The sequence below is a fragment of the Molothrus ater genome, chromosome 11, assembly GCF_012460135.2.
Source record: "Molothrus ater isolate BHLD 08-10-18 breed brown headed cowbird chromosome 11, BPBGC_Mater_1.1, whole genome shotgun sequence".
Taxonomy (NCBI): Eukaryota; Metazoa; Chordata; class Aves; order Passeriformes; family Icteridae; genus Molothrus; species Molothrus ater.
This window is the reverse complement of record NC_050488.2, coordinates 18,539,228-18,555,244: the sequence shown is the minus strand read 5'-3', so window position 1 is coordinate 18,555,244 and position 16,017 is coordinate 18,539,228. Positions and strand designations below refer to the sequence as shown.

At 48.6% G+C, this 16,017-nt stretch overlaps 1 protein-coding gene across 6 annotated transcripts in view; it reads right to left on the bottom strand.

Annotated features, from left to right (window-relative positions):
- The window catches only part of CHL1 (cell adhesion molecule L1 like), a 128,886-nt gene that overhangs the window by 70,088 nt on the left and 42,781 nt on the right, over positions 1-16,017 (bottom strand). The window contains exon 1 of one of the 6 annotated variants that reach the window (XM_036390721.2): positions 10,777-10,958. The exons of the other annotated variants lie outside the window; for them this stretch is intronic. The gene's annotated coding sequence lies outside the window, so the exon portion shown is untranslated. Of the gene's footprint in view, positions 1-10,776; positions 10,959-16,017 lie in introns of those variants that run through there. 6 annotated transcript variants of the gene reach the window in all.

Sequence of the window (16,017 nt, the reverse complement as noted above, 5' to 3'; positions counted from 1 at the left end):
GTGCAAAGTGGGGCCCATCTGTTGTTAGACCTGGTGGGGAAGCATTGGCAGGGGCTGCCCAGGGAGGTTTGCAGTGCCCATCCCTGGAGGTGTCACCTGGAGGTGGCACTGGGTGCTCTGGGCTGGGGACAGGGTGGGGATGGGGCACAGCTGGGACTCTGATCCTGGAGGGTTTTTCCAAGCTCAGTCATTCTGTGAGTGCTGTGTAGATGGGAATGGTGCTGCAGAACATGTCCCAGAGCCTCACCAGCACCTGCTGCTCACCCCTGCGCCCCAAAATATTCATCTCAAGCACATACCTGCACTCTGGGGCTGACCTGTGTCCTTGAAAAGGTCCTGAGCAGCAATTCAGCCATGAAAAGTGAGAGGGTGGCTTGAATTTCACTGGAAATCTGGGTGAATCTCACTGGAAATCTGGGTGAATCTCACTGGAAGTCTGGGTGAATCTCACTGGAAATCTGGGTGAATCTCGCTGGAAATCTGGGTGAATCTCATGAAAATCTGGGTGAATCTCACTGGAAATCTGGATGAATCTCACTGGAAATCTGGGTGAATCTCACTGGAAGTCTGGGTGAATTTCACTGGAAATCTGGGTGAATCTCACTGGAAATCTGGGTGAATCTCACTGGAAATCTGGCACTTGCTCTGCCCCAGGCTCCTCAGGGATCACAGATGGAAGTGTCACCTGCAGGGAGGAACGACACCAACCTGACCCCAGAGCCACCCCAGCTCCCCTGCAGGTGACAGAGCCAGGACCCCACTATCACCCACTCCAACAGCTCTGCCTGGGAATGTTTCACACTAATCCTGAAGCACAAAAAGGCTTCAAATATCTGTCAGTCAGGCTGCTCCCTGCTGGCCTCACAGCCTTGCTGGGAGGATTGTTATTGAGATCACCAGCGCTGCCAACGTGCTGAGGAAAATTAAACCCCAGCCGTGGAAACAATAGCTATTACAAAGTGTGTAACCAGCAGGAGATGGGATGAATGGTTGTAATTCCAAAGCATAAAAAGCTTTTTTTTAAAATGTCTTTACTCTCATCCATACTTCCTTAATATTTTGCTGCCTAATTGTGGCATTTTATAGCCAGGCCGTAATTTCAGCGAGGTACAAACCTGTGGAGTAGAATGTCAAGCTATGTGGTAGAGTCAAGTAAACATTTGTAGTAATGATATGCCCGGGAGATTTCATCACCTGGCAGAATTAACAAGCAGCTCAGTAAATTACATATCACTCCATCTGCAACTGCTGCATCCCCAGCAAGGAGCTGGGCTGCATCCCCAGCAAGGAGCTGGGCTCCATCTCCAGCAGCCCTGACAGGACGTGTCAGAGCACAGAGCAGACCTGGCAGCCTGGTCCTGTGCACTCCCATCACCTCACCAAGCTCCTTTCAAGGCTTTGGAGCACAATTCTCCTTGCAGAGAAAGCACAGCCCTGTGCAGTACAAAGAGGCAGTTTTTGCTCACACCTTGTGATTCACGCTGGAATTTGTTTCCACTCTGGCTTTGCCACAGAGCAACATTCAAAGGGATGAGCTTGAGGTTGTCACAGGCAACTTTTATGAAAAATCCTTTCCTTAGGATTTTTCCTCCTGAGAAGCTGAGAGGCCTCAGGAACAAAATGTAAGCAATGGTTATCTGCTGCTGTGGAATGCAACAGGGGCATCTGGGATTGGGCTCATGTGGTTGTTTCTAATTAATGGCCAATCACAGCCCAGCTGGCTCAGACAGCTGAGCCACAAACCTTCATTATCATTCCTTCTTATTGTATTCTTAGCCAGCCTTCTGAGGAAATCCTTTCTTCTATTCTTTTAGTATAGTTTTAATGTAATATATATCATAAAATAACAAATCAAGCCTTCTGAAACATGGAGTCAGATCCTCGTCTCTTCCCTCATCCTCAGACCCCTGTGGACACGGTCACACGAGGTGGTGGTGATCAGCCCTAATTCCCAGAGGGTGTCTGGGAACACTGAAATGCTCCAAGGCCCAGGAGAGGCAGGCTGCCTGTGGAGCTGCTGCCCAGGTTCTCAGTGCACACATATGTTCTGGAAGTGCTGGCTCTGCACTAAGCTCATTAGGCACCCTGACAATCACCCCGATGGAGCAGGAGCCAACAGCCACTGCCTCTCCTGCTGCAAACTCGGGCAATGAGAATGGCTCTGAAGATTTCCAAGGCAGAAAATGCAGATTGCTTTCAAATGTCTCTTCCTAGACTCCCCAGCCATGCCAGGGTTACCAGGCAGTGATTACAAACAAGCTCCTCGATTAGGAATTTGAGCACAGCAATAGATTGCCCAAGCAGCTGCTGCTCTCTGGCTCAGAGTGAGTGCCCTTCAGCGTTTGCTAAAGTGATTTCCTACAAAATCCCTGTCGTTTGTCAGGCCACTACCTGGAAGATGGAATACACTTACAGAACTCACAGATTCATCACCTGCTAATTCTGTTCTCTGAACAGCACAAAGCAAAAAGGAGACAATGCTCAGCCATCAACTTCTTTCATGTCTTACATCAGTTTTAAGAGCGGTTACAGAAGATCACAGAAGGGTTTGGGTTGGGAGGGACCTTAAAATCCATCTTGTTTCACCTCCTGCCTGGGCAGGACATCCCTTCCACTGTCCCAGGTGCTCCAAACCCTGTCCAGCCTGGCCTTGGGCACTGCCAGAGATGCAGGGCAGCCCCAGCTGCTCTGGGCACCTGTGCCAGGGCCTCCCCAGGAGAATTTTTTCCAAATGTCCCATCCAAACCTACTCTCCTTCAGTCTGAAGTCATTCCCTCCTGTCCTGTCCCTGCAGGCCCTTGCAGAAGTCCCTCTCCAGCTCTCTTGGAGCCCATTTAGCACTGAAAGGCACAGCTGGGTCATCCCAAAGCCTTTTCCAGGCTGAGCAATCCCAGTTTTCTCAGCCTTTCCTCCCAGCAGAGTTGCTCCATCCCTCACATCCAACACACCTGAGGCTCGCAGGCCCTGGGGCTCCATGGGGGAGATGCTGCTCCCTCCAGCCCTCCAGGGATGGATGAACTGAGCCCAGCCTTGGCTTTGCACCTCTGACCTCTACAGGGACACAGCCAGGGATGTGAACAAGCTGTAACCACAGCGAGCTCCTTTCTGGCACAGGAGTTTGTCTGCTCATTTATTTCATTTCCCTGGCAAATTTCATCCTGCTTCTAACCTTGCTGGCTGCAGGAGTGATGTGCTGGAACCACATCTCTGAGCACAGCCAACGTTAGCACTCGAGCATTGTTTTCTTTCCCTAAATGCCTAATTTATATTGTGCATTCTCCATTACCACAGCCATCTGCCAAAAGGTGTTCAAACCATCCACATTGCAACAGACTCTATTAATATGTATTAAAAATCACATTACAGTTGACACAAGCCATTTCTGTACATGCATATGAAAAATACGACTATTATGTTTAAAACTTTCAACTAATCATGCATCACTGGTTTTCTCCCTCTGAGTTTATAATTTAAATCTTTAAATGTTTCATAGCAACCTCATCAAGCCGAGACTTCTGATGGCTGTGGAGCTGAGACAGCCCATTAGAGTAACAACAAGAAAAGGAAAGAAGAAAACAAATAGGAGCCTGCTTTTGGAGGGGGAAAAGAGAGAAATTATTTATAGATGGCAATAAAGTAATAATAATTAAGAAATAATGTGCATCTGCTTCCTGCATTGTTTCCTGTGACATTGGTCGCGGTGCAGGGATGGGGTGTGACATAAATCTGCCCAGAAGGACATGGATGGGCAGCAGACAGAGCAGCTGTGACACATGACATGCCCAGAACAGACAAGCAGAGGTGACTTTGTACAAGCCAGGCCAGGACCAGTCCTGCTGGAAGCTGTCTGAACATCAGAGCCCACCCAGCTCCCCAGCCCAGCTCTGCCTTCTGCAGAGCACAAGAAACATTCCCTGATTTCTATTTCACTCCCAGTTCCAGGGCTTTCCCTCAGCACAGCTCATTGCAAACCTTGGGACTCAGCAGCTCGGAGCAGCTGAAGCCCAGAGCAGGGCACAAAGTCCCCAGAATCCCTGCAGAACAATTCCTCCAGGCATCTGACAGGGTGGGGACCAACACTTGCAGGGATTTGGATGCTCTACTCACATTAAATACCATCAGGAATCTGTGAGCCCAATCTCCAGGGGGAATTTGAAAATCCCAGAATGGGTTTTAGGTTTTCTTTTTGTTTATTTCCCCTCAAGAATGATAGAGGCAGATCCTCCTGTGGAAGCTGTTATTAGACTTGCTGAGCTTTTCCCCACCTGAATTACCTTTTGTGAATGTTAATCACTGTCATTATTCGGTTTATTGTCTGTCAAACACTCATCTCCATTACCACACATCCCTCCAACCAAAAAACCAAATTAAAACAGAATTAAAACAAGATTAAAACAGGTCAGGAGAGAAAACAAGGAACACAAAACTGGGTGCCATTTCATAAAGATTTTTTTCCAGAGATCCAGATCCCTTCCCCCTTTGCCACAGTCCTCATTTCCAAACCATTTAAACCACCTTTTCCTATAAATGCCTTCCAGAACAACTCTCCAAGAAGGAGTGTAGTGCTCCTCTCCATCAGGTGGATAAAATCTTCTGGATTCTCTCCCGAGTCCAAACTTTGATCCCAGCCCTTCTTGCACCGAATAAAGCACCAAGTACTGGAATCCAAAATGCTCCCAAATAAATTATTGCATTTAGAGTCTAAAGGTGAACAGGGAAAGGGAATGAGACAACAGAAACAGGTTTTTCTAAGGAGTTGGAAAACCTTTGAGTTTCAAGACTGAAATGTATTAATTGCTATGAATTTATGAGGTTAAAATTATCTGGAAAAGTCATGCATGTATAAATCCAGAATCTAAGATTAACATGTTTCCTTTTTTACTTCTTATTCCAAAATAATCTCGTGTAGTTTAAACTCTGCTTCCTTTGGTGACCTGGTACCTATTGAATTTGCCAAAGTTGCTCATTGCCCTTAGCAAAAAAATCCAGTCCAGTGAGGAATTCTAACACCTGCATTCAGGTTTGATGAATAAAATACACACCAAAATTCCAATCCTCCAGGGTTGTTTTTTTGCAGTGTTAGTCGAAGCAACTTACAGAACTGAAATACTGCGAGGAAACTAATTGCAAAGGAAAACCTGTGCTGAAGAACCTTTGGAGAAACAGCTGGAATGATCAAGACTTGTGAAAAAAAAAAAAAAAAACCAAAACACAAAACAAAACAAAACAATCCAAAAAAAACTCAAAAAACAAAACCAACCAACCAACGAACCAAAAAAAATACCCCCGATTTCTCAATCTCGATATTCCATGAATTTTAAACACAGGGCTTTGAGCAGCCTGGGACAGTGGAAGGTGTCCCTGCCATGGCACCATATGGGGTTTAATGTCCCTTCCAGCCCAAGCCATGCCATGGCTCTGTGCCTCTGAAACAAGCAGTGACAGACAAGGGGCCTTTGGGGAGGAGTGAGCCCAGAGGCAGAGCTCAGCCAGGAGCCAGGCAGGGCTCAGGATGCATCCCAGATCCCATCCATCACCAGGGCCAGCCCCAGCAGCTGCTGAGCATGGAAGGAGCCACGAGCAAAGCCCTGGTGCCCTTCACACTCAGCAGCTAAAAGGGTAAAGTGGAGGGCAGGGAGAAGAGTTTTGGAGCTCCAGCACATCAAAGGCTTTGTGACATTGAAGTAGTAAGAAATAATGAATATTTAACTCCCAGCTCATATTAAAAAGGCTATTAATGTTTTATTTTGTCATCCATAATGAAACAGGGAATTGGGCCAGTGGTTCTTAATGATGTCTGTGGTGCACAAGGAAAATTGCTGGGCCAAAAGCAGGGCAGGAATGGGAGCTGAGGGCCATGGCAGCCTGGGCTTGGACTCCAGCAGCCTCAGCCACAAACCAGAACCTCTGTGCCCTCTGGGGAGATTTGGGAAGGTGGAACAAGAGCTCAGGGCAGGATGATGTGGATTACAAACCTCAAATCTGACCCTGTCACTGCAGCCCTTCCCTTTCCCAAATCACCGTGGGCCGGCCATCCATCCATCATCCATCCATCCATCCATCCATCCATCCATCCATCCATCCATCCATCCATCCATCCATCCATCCATCCATCCATCCCTCCATCATCCCTCCCTCCCTCCCTCCCTGCAGGATGCTGCAGTGTGTGCATACCCAAGCCTGGAGACACACCTGACTTTCAGAGAACACTTTTACCAGTCCAGGTTCCACCTTCCCAGCTGGAACTCCCTCATTCATGACATCCAGGCCCAAGCAGAGCAGAGCTGCTTTGCACATCCCATTCCTGATCCCATTCCTGACCAGAGCACTGAGCCACAGGAGCCTCTGGAGTGCAAATTTCCAAAGATTAGGGACTAATTTGACCAAAGACTTCCCTGGAGAGCAGCAGTGCTCCCCAGCTGCTGCTTATCCCAAGTGTCAGGGATGAGAAGGGAAAAGGTTAAATCTTCCTGCTTTGGGTTCTCTCCAGTTGAAACTGGCCACTAATCCCCAATAATTTAATTTATTTGTATTAATGGAGCAGGGAGTCAATATTTACGTTAGCCTATTGCACAAAATAATTTGAAATATTTCTTCTAAATTCGGTTCAATTTCATTTCTTAATGCTAAAGCACCTTTATTTCATGAGATACCAGGAGCCTAATTAATATTTCATACTTATTACTTAGGCTCAGCCTCACAATAATCAGTTCCTAAACCCAGCTTCCACAGGAGTATTTAATCTTTTGGTATCTGCAGTGCACCTCTGATTTGCAATGAATTTACCTCAAGCTGATTTCTTTCTATTCTCATACCTGAACCCTTCTTGTTAATTAAAAGACAAAAATCAGTGTATTGTTGTCTCTGCAGTTGGGGTGTTTATTTCCTCTCCTCCTTCTCACGTTCTTCCTCTGCACTTTTTGCCTGCAAGTCACAAAGTACTGAGTGATTTCCAGACACAGAGTTCCTGAATTTAATCTAAATTAAGCCCCACATCCAATTTGATAACAAATCCCCGCAATGGAAGTATTCACACTTGGTAAATACTGCATGATTGTAATTACAAAGCTAAAAAATCATAACATGAAAGTGTTGATTAATGCTTCAAAGCAGATTTCCCAGCATTCTGTACATGGAATCCATCTGATTCATCCTATATGTGATTGCTCTGTTTGGCCTCAGGCTAAAAAATCAAAATTTTCAAACTATTTCTTCCCACTATAAATGTTTCTGCTGGGAAAATTGGCCACTTTCTTTCTTTCTTTCTTTCCCATTTAAAGATCTTTGAATTCAAGCCATACAGCCAATAAATACATTTTGAGTTCATTATGTTCTGGGAACACCAAGGTGGTTTTTACTGCAGCAGACATCATCCCTGAGTGGGAATTGTGACTTTGGGCAGTTGAGTTGCTAAATTTCAAAGGATTCTCCTATAGGAATGATCAACAAACAACCAATTTTTTTTTTCCTAGTTGAAAACAGCCTTTTCACCTGCTAGCGAGGAACAAATAAAATTACAGCTGGAAATGCACCACTCCTACTCCCAAACACTCTGAGAAAGCTGGCTAAACCAGAGACACATTGAGATTTATTTCCAGCTCTAAGACAGAATAAAATCCCCTTTCTGGAGCTGCAGGAGCATCCTTCCAACCTTCCCTCCTGGGAAAGAGCTGGATTCCCACAGCCTCCTTCTGCAGGGATCAGCTCTGGGTGTGAGGCTGAGCTTTGCACCCTGCCAGAGCAGATCTGGGCAGCCTCAGCCCACCCAAAACGCTGCTCCTGGGAGGCTTTGGGACCCTGCACTGCTGATAATGAACATCCCCTCAGAGCTGGAGCATCCCTGCTGACTTCCCCACCACAAGGTGCAGAATTTTAATATTAAACAGCCACAGGGGGGAAAAAAAAAAAAAAAAGAGGGAGGGGATGGGAGGAAAAAAAAAAAAAAGGCTGTTAAATTCTTCAGTTTTGGTGCCTGAAGGGGATGAAATCCAGTCTGAAAGTATCAGTTTGGACAGTTATGGACAGGGCTCTCAGAGCTCGGTGTCAGCTCAGACAGAGAAGCTGAATATTCACAAATTCCTCACCCACCATTCAAAATTGACTTTTCTTTAGCCCAGCAAGCAGCAGCTCTGCTGGCAAACCTTGGGGGAGAATAAGATCCCGCCTAAGCAGAGCTTTCCCTGTGCTTATTCCATGGATTCTGGGCAGTGTGCAGTGAGCGTTGAGGAACCCATGGTTTCAGTCACTGCTTTCATCAAATTTCATATTTTTGCAGCTGAAAAAGCCTACACAAGGAGAATTGAAGATTCTTTTATAGAAGCAGGAGTGGAAAAAATCCCAATCACCCCAATGCTCATGGAAAATAAGGTGAGTTCTATTAGAAAAGCCAAATCCATAGGCACTAAAATTCCCTCCTCAGTGGTATTTGCCAGGCCCTCTACAGATAGATGGGAAAAATTCATTGATCTAATGCACAAAATGATTGTCATTAATATGAAAACCTAAACATGCCAATGTGGGGCATTCTGGAGCTTTATCCTCCTGATATTCCTGTGGAGAATATTTATCCTATTATTCCTTTAGAGAAATGTCAGCAGAGGACTGAGCAGAAAGGAAAACTGGAGGACTGATTAAACCACATTTAAACCATGAGAACATGCAAAACTGAGCATTTTCCAGGCTCATTAAAATAAACCTTAATTACAGAACCCAGTTTATCTGTGTCACCCAATGTCACAATACTTCAAGGCAGGTGATGAGGAGAAAAAGGCAAAAATCCCCAACAACTGCAGCCAGCAGCAGAGCAGTATCTGCATTATTCATCATCAGTCGTGCACTGACAGATCCAAAATAATTAGAATTATTCACATTAACTTATGCAATTCCCCTGCCTAAAGAGAAGCCATACAGAAATGTAAAGTAATTATAAAGCAGAGATGCTCTGGATGAGCTGGGAAGTTCTGGTGGAGCAAAGGAGGGAGGAGGAAGAACACAACTTGGAGAGGCAAAAAATGCAGTTGTCAAAGGAGAAAAGTGAATTGATTGAAAATTCTGGTGTGTACCTCACAGATTAGGGAAATCTGTGACTTTGCAGCAAAAACGGGGGAAAAAAGAAAGGGAAACAAAAAAAAAAAAGGAAAAAAGAGGAAAAAACAACACTGGAGAAGAAACAGAAAAGAAACAAAAATCAGCAAGATATATAAAAGGATAGAGAAAATATTTTAAAAATATATATCTTATTTATGTTCCTTTAGTCTGAACTTTCATGACAAAAAGCTAGGACAGAGTCCTATTAAATGTGACACAGAATCCTGGAATGGTTTGGGGTGCAAGGGACCTTAAAGCCCCCCAGTGCCACCCCTGCCATGGCAGGGACACCTCCCACTGTCCCAGGTGCTCCAGCCCCAGTGTCCAACCTGGCCCTGGGCACTGCCAGGGACCCAGGGGCAGCCCCAGCTGCTCTGGGCACCTGTGCCAGGGCCTGCCCACCCTGCCAGGGAACAATTCCCTCCCAATATCCCATTAACCCTCTTCTCTTTCAGCCTGAAGCATTTCCCCTTGTCCTATCACTGTTTTTTCCTGCTGAAAATCAGACACTTTTATCCCCACAAGGATCTCTGTCTGAAAAAATAATTGAAATTTGCTTTCTGTCCATACAGAGCCAAAGGCAGAATCACCACTAAAGTAACATCAAAGTCAGCAAGAGACCCCAGCAGAGTTTGACTCTCACCTCCAGGAGGAATTGCAGGAAACTCCAGCAGAGTTTGGGTAAATCTTCAGAATCTGGAAGGGCGCAGCCTCGATGTGCAGCTGTCCCCATTTATTACAAAGACAGAAAGAAGCTGCTTTCCCTCAGAAGGAGCCAAAAAGAAAAGAAAAAAAAAAAAAAAAAGCTGCCAGGCAAAACCTGGCACATCCCAGAGCAGCCAAATCTGGAGCTCATTAGCTGGGACTCTGCACAGCCCTGGGATGCACCCCCTCGTGCCAGCTGGGAATGTCCAACCTTCCAAATGTGATGGGACACTCTGAAAAATCCAAACAGAGCTGGAGAGAATCTGATTTTCAGCAGAGGAAGTCAGAGTTTTCTGCAAGGTCTCCACAAAGCACCTGAATCTGAGCTTTTCAAAGCTCAAATCATCAGAAACACACTCAAAGCAAAGGAAACCTGGTGCATCTGGTCAGCAAACATGTGGCTAAAAATCTCATTCCTCTCTGAGCCAGAAGACAGAAGAGGTAAAAGGAATGGTTCCAGTAAAGGTTGTTTTAGATGTGTTTTAAGAAGCAGAAAGTACCAAGCTCTTGAGAAAAAACTCAGATGTCTCAGCTCTGCCCGTCAGCTCTGAGGGGACACCAGGCACAGCTGAGAGATCGAGAAAGCAGGGTTTGTTATGAGATAGAAGAAAAGAAAAGGAAAAAAAATCATAACAGCAACAGCAAAACCCACAAAACATCTGGGCTAAGCCAGGAATTCAGAAATCCTGCTTTTGCAGACAAAAATCCTGACCCTACACCGAGATGTGCAATAACCAAGGCTCTGAGTTGCACAACAGCAAAGAGACCAAGGGAAGGTGGGGAGACAGACAAAAACAAAAAACCCCAACTCAGTCTCGTGGGGACACATCACAAACATCTCCCCAAAGTGCTCTGACACCGCCACAGCCCCCAGAGCCTGCCCTGCACACCCTGAACCAGACAACATCTCACGCCTGCCCCTTTCTGGGGCCACCAGGCACCAATCAGCCCTGGGACCCCCAAACCAGCCCAGAAATTCCAAACCTTCCTGGGGCAGCCTCTGTGCTCCTCCTCCTCCTCCTCACTGCTCTGGATGGCTTTGGGACCTCTCCTGTCCCCTCATGCTCCTCCTGGGTTGATGCCACCTCCTTTCCTCCAAGATTTCCTGAGCAGCTTCCCCAAGGGATCCTGGCAATTCCAGGGAATTGAATCTGAACTGCTCTGCAGATGCACTCAGTGGCCATTTAAGCAGTGACTCATTTTTTTTCTGGGAACCTTTTAAGGAGCTGGGCTGGCACATTTTCAAGGCACATTTCTTAATCCCGAGTTTTGCAATTTGCAGGGTGATACATCCTGGAGCTGGGAATATGGATCAGATGGCACCAGAGCCACTTTTATAGGGGAAAAGTGTTCAGCACCAGATTTTCCTGTATGTGGCACTTGCAAAGGGTGATCCTAAAATATCTGAGTTTGTCCTTCTGCCCTATCTCAATTAATTCTCTTTTAAAGAGAGTCAGCTGAACTTGGCCAAGAAATGCATAAATTCTATCTTCTGTTACAGCAGAGCAATGATATTTTAAATATTTTTTCAAATGAATTCCTTAACTCTGCTCATTTCTGTCTCTGACTCTCAGAGTTATCTGAAACTTTTCCAAATATTTTTGTTTGTTTGTTTGTTTGTTTTGGTGGGGTTTTTTTGCAATTACCAGCATCCTTCCCCTACACCTGCCTTCATTTTCTGGGAGGTTCTGTTAAGATCAGCTTACCAATAAATTTTATGCAGCCAAATTACTGAAAGTAACATCAAACTCTGAGTAATTAGTGTGTAAATAATTAACACTCAAGTAAGATTGCTTCTATCAAGTCCATCCTAGGCTATGAAGGTGTCTCACACAATTTCTCTTAGATCATCATGAAATATTTCTACATCTTCATTTTTCCACCCCAAACCTGCAAATTACAGAGAGAACCAGGTTCTTTCCAGGGGGATCTCAGGATTCACCAGAATTCACCAGAAGACACCAATTTATGGCACCTTTTTTATCAATGACATTTCCAAACAGTAAATTGGTTTTTGATTATTCTGAATTTTCTAGCAGAAGTCAGTGTGTGCACCTGCCTGTGCTACATCACCAAGCTGCTGCTTCTCTGCAGCTTCCTGGTGAGATAAAAGCCTGCAAGTTCTTTTATCCATCTTTTCAATGGATTGCAGATGGGTGAAAGTGGCAGACTTGGAGACAAAAAGAAAAACCCAACCCAACTGAGTCAGAGAAATCTGATGATTCATCCAAACCCAAGGGAACAGGAATGAAAGAGATTTGCTGCCATATCTTGCTGTAAAACAAGTAAATAATGTCCAGTGCATCCAGGTCAATAATTTGGACAACTCAGCAGGGAACTGCAGAACCTCCTCCACAGAAACAGTCACAAATTAACAACCCCTAATCACTAATTAAGCTAATGCCTTATGTTACACTTCTCAATGAAATGAGGTATGATGGAATTCTGGAGGGATTAACACCAAAATAAGATTCCTAAAGGAACCTTCAGGGGTCAGCAGCAGCTTGGTCCCTAGGGATCAGGGCTGTGCTGTGATGTCAGAGTTCCCACCTGAGCATGTGGAACGCGAGATTTATTCTTTCTGCATATAAATACACATCTGTGATCTGCAAAGGACACTTAACTCACAGCAAGGTGAAGAATCAGTGATATTAATTAGATATTTTAATATTGAAAATCTCTGTTCTTGGCACTTCTACCATTCTACAGCAAAACAATCACTTGTTTTGCAAATCCCTTCCACACACACAGAAAAACCCCAATTCCTTTAACACACTGATCCTTTCCTGAGGTATTTCTCCCCAGAACAGTGGCACACACTCCTTTGCTGCCTCGTGGCACAATCATCCTGCATCAGCAGCATCCAGTCCTTGGTTCTTGCCTGCTGTGGGATCCAGAGGAGGATCTGACCTCCCTCAGACACAGCTCCAAACCCCAGCTCACCTTTCTGCAAGTGGGACAATGACTGTGAGCAGAACCAGAGCCACGAGAAACCCAAGCTCAGGTTAATCCTAACACCAGGCAAACTCCTCTCACTGATCCTTAATAATTCCAGTAATTCCAGTAATTCAGGGCTGGCCAATGGCAGCAACGCTCAGGGAGTCCAAAGGCTTCGTGATGGGAGCTCCACAAAAACCTGCCAAATGTGCATGCTGCAGCCCCCCTGGCTAAGAAATCCTTTAAGGAGGGGCAGCAAGAATTGCTCTTCATTGCAAAGCAAGTAACAAGCAGAAGGTTTTGCCAGTGCTTTCTGAATGTGGCTGTCTTGGTGTTCCACCAGTGCCTTGGCAAGGTTAAATACAGAAAAATTCGGTAAAGCCAATCCTTCCCAAAAATGCTGGTTTTAAAAATAAAAATGCCTCTGTTGGCATCTTCAGGGTGAAATTATCAATTACTCAGTTCCAGGCTGGGCTTTCAGAGTTTTACTGAAAATGCTGAATTATCCAATCTCTGCCCCAGGGACTGACCCATCCTCACCCAGCAGCCCTGGGGACAGGGCAGCAGCACCCAAAGGTGTTGGGAGATCCCAAAACCATCCCTGTCCCAGGAGGTAATTTTTGAAGATGAAAAACTCCAATATAAACCCTTCAGAGATGAAAAACTCCAATAGAAACCCTTCAGAGATGAAAATCCTGTGTGATGAGCAGGGGTTTGGCAAAACCTGCACATCTTGGCTGGGGGGATAAAGGTTATGTTGAAATGGACTGGATTCATGAGAATTGTGGTGGTTTTGTGGTTTTTGTTTTTCCCTGGCAAAGGGGAAAAAAAAAGAAATGCTCTTTTCTGGGACAGCTTGTTGAGGAAATGAAGCTCCTGACACTTGTCCCAGCTCTCCAAACCCCTCCACCACTGGCAAGCAGGGGAGCTGCAAAAGAAAGAAATTCCAGCCAGTGCTTCCACTGAGGGAAAATAGACATTTTGCAAATTGTGTTTGAGAGCAGCTGAGTGGCAAATCTCAGGGCATTTGCTGGCAGTCCAGGGCTGTGAGTAACCCAGGAGTATCTCCTGCCTGCTGGGGAGGGCAGAGCAGGCTCCAGCCCTGCCCTGGATAGGGACTGGGGATGGCAGGCAGCAGCAAACCAAGAGAGCCTTTCAGGTTCACAGTCGCGCTTTACGGCAGTTTTATGACAGCCCTATGTCAACAGCCACTGTTATAATCCATCCAAATTAAGAACCTGTAGGCAAACAGAGTAAATTATTGGATTACAAGAAACTTAGGAAAAAGTGGTAATAGATTTGGGATTGCCGGGGGGGGGGGGGGGGGGGGTGGCCGCGGTGGAGAAGGCGCGGCTCGGGCCCCACGGGCGGCGGCGGCGGAGGAGCGGCCCCTCCTCAGCGGGAGATGATCCCGGGGTGGCGGGAGGCGGGAGGAGCGGCGTGGAGGCGGCGGCGGAGCGGCCCCTCGTCAGCGGGAGATGATCCCGGGGTGGCGGGAGGCGGGAGGAGCGGCGTGGAGGCGGCGGCGGAGCGGCCCCTCGTCAGCGGGAGATGATCCCGGGGTGGTGGGAGACGGGAGGAGCGGCGTGGAGGCGGCGGCGGAGCGGCCCCTCGTCAGCGGGAGATGATCCCGGGGTGGCGGGAGGCGGGAGGAGCGGCGTGGAGGCGGCGGCGGAGCGGCCCCTCGTCAGCGGGAGATGATCCCGGGGTGGCGGGAGGCGGGAGGAGCGGCGTGGAGGCGGCGGCGGAGCGGCCCCTCGTCAGCGGGAGATGATCCCGGGGTGGCGGGAGGCGGGAGGAGCGGCATGGAGGCGGCGGGAGGCTGCTGCGGGGGTGGGGGGGCATGGCGGGCGGGGGGCTGGTCGGCAGCTTGACCGCGGCGTGCAGCCGCTGGGGGCTGGGGCGGCTGCTGCCCCGGCGGGCAGGGCCGGCGCTGACCGGAGCTGGGCTGGAGCGGCAGCAGGCACGGCAGAGGCTGCAGACACCGGTGTAGGCGCCGCGGCGCCGGCACGGGCGGGCTGGGCGGGGTGGGGCGCCCCGGTCCCAGCGCAAGCGGGGCTGTGCCGGGACCGGGGAATTGCGCTGAAACGCCGGCAGGGACAGGGGTAGCCGTGGGGGTTTGTCCCGCGGCGGGGCCCATGGGCAGCTCGGGGTGTGCGGCGTGCGCTTGGAACGCCAGGGCGGGGGGGGCGGGCTCCCGCGGCAACGCGCGCAGGGGGCGCTGGGGACGCAGCGCGGCCGCGCCAGGCGCGCTCGGCACCGCAGATCCGGGAGCCACAGGGAACTGCAAAGACGCAGCAGCGACGGGACTTGAGCCGCCACCGGCCCCGCTGTATCGGCAAAGGGGGCGAGGGGGACGTGGGGGGCGGCAGGAGCGGCCGAACTGGCAGCGGCGGGGAAGCGGCGGACTGGGGGGGCGGGGCCACGGTGACGCTGGCAGCGGCGGGCCCGTAGAGGCGGAACTGAGGGGCGGGGTCCGCAGTAGCCGGGATGGCGGGGACCGACGGCATGGCAAAGGCGGGGATGGTGGCAGTGGCTGGGGACAGGTGGCGGGACCGCGAGGGCGGCGGGCAGGGTGGCAGGGGGAGGAGGACTGCCGGTACCGGTGCTGTGCGGTCCCACGGGGAGGGGGGGGGCGTGTCCTGTTGGAGACTCGCAGCGGCAAGGGGCGGGCTCGCAGGTGGAGCGGAGCTCAGCTGGGCGGCTGCTGCCGGCATCCCCCTTGCAACAAACAGCTCAAGCAGCACCCTGCAAGCTGGGACCAGCTCCGCGGCAGCCATGGCCAAGCAGGAGATGCTATTAAAGTGCTTTAAAAACCTGTGTCCCAAAAGTCTCTGGTAAACACAGCTGAACAGTCAGCATTTGGGAAATTCATTAAAGTCCATATTATAAGGGTTTTTTAACTCCTGTTGTGGTACTTTAACTTTACAACAGTCGCGCTTTACGACACATTTTACGACAGTCGCGCTTTACGGCCGCTTTTACGACAGTCGCGCTTTACGGCCGCTTTTACGACAGTCGCGCTTTACGGCCGCTTTTACGACAGTCGCGCTTTACGGCCGCTTTTACGACAGTCGCGCTTTACGGCACCTTTTACGACAGTCGCGCTTTACGGCCGCTTTTACGACAGTCGCGCTTTACGGCACCTTTTACGACAGTCGCGCTTTACGGCCGCTTTTACGACAGTCGCGCTTTACGGCCGCTTTTACGACAGTCGCGCTTTACGGCACCTTTTACGACAGTCGCGCTTTACGGCCGCTTTTACGACAGTCGCGCTTTACGGCCGCT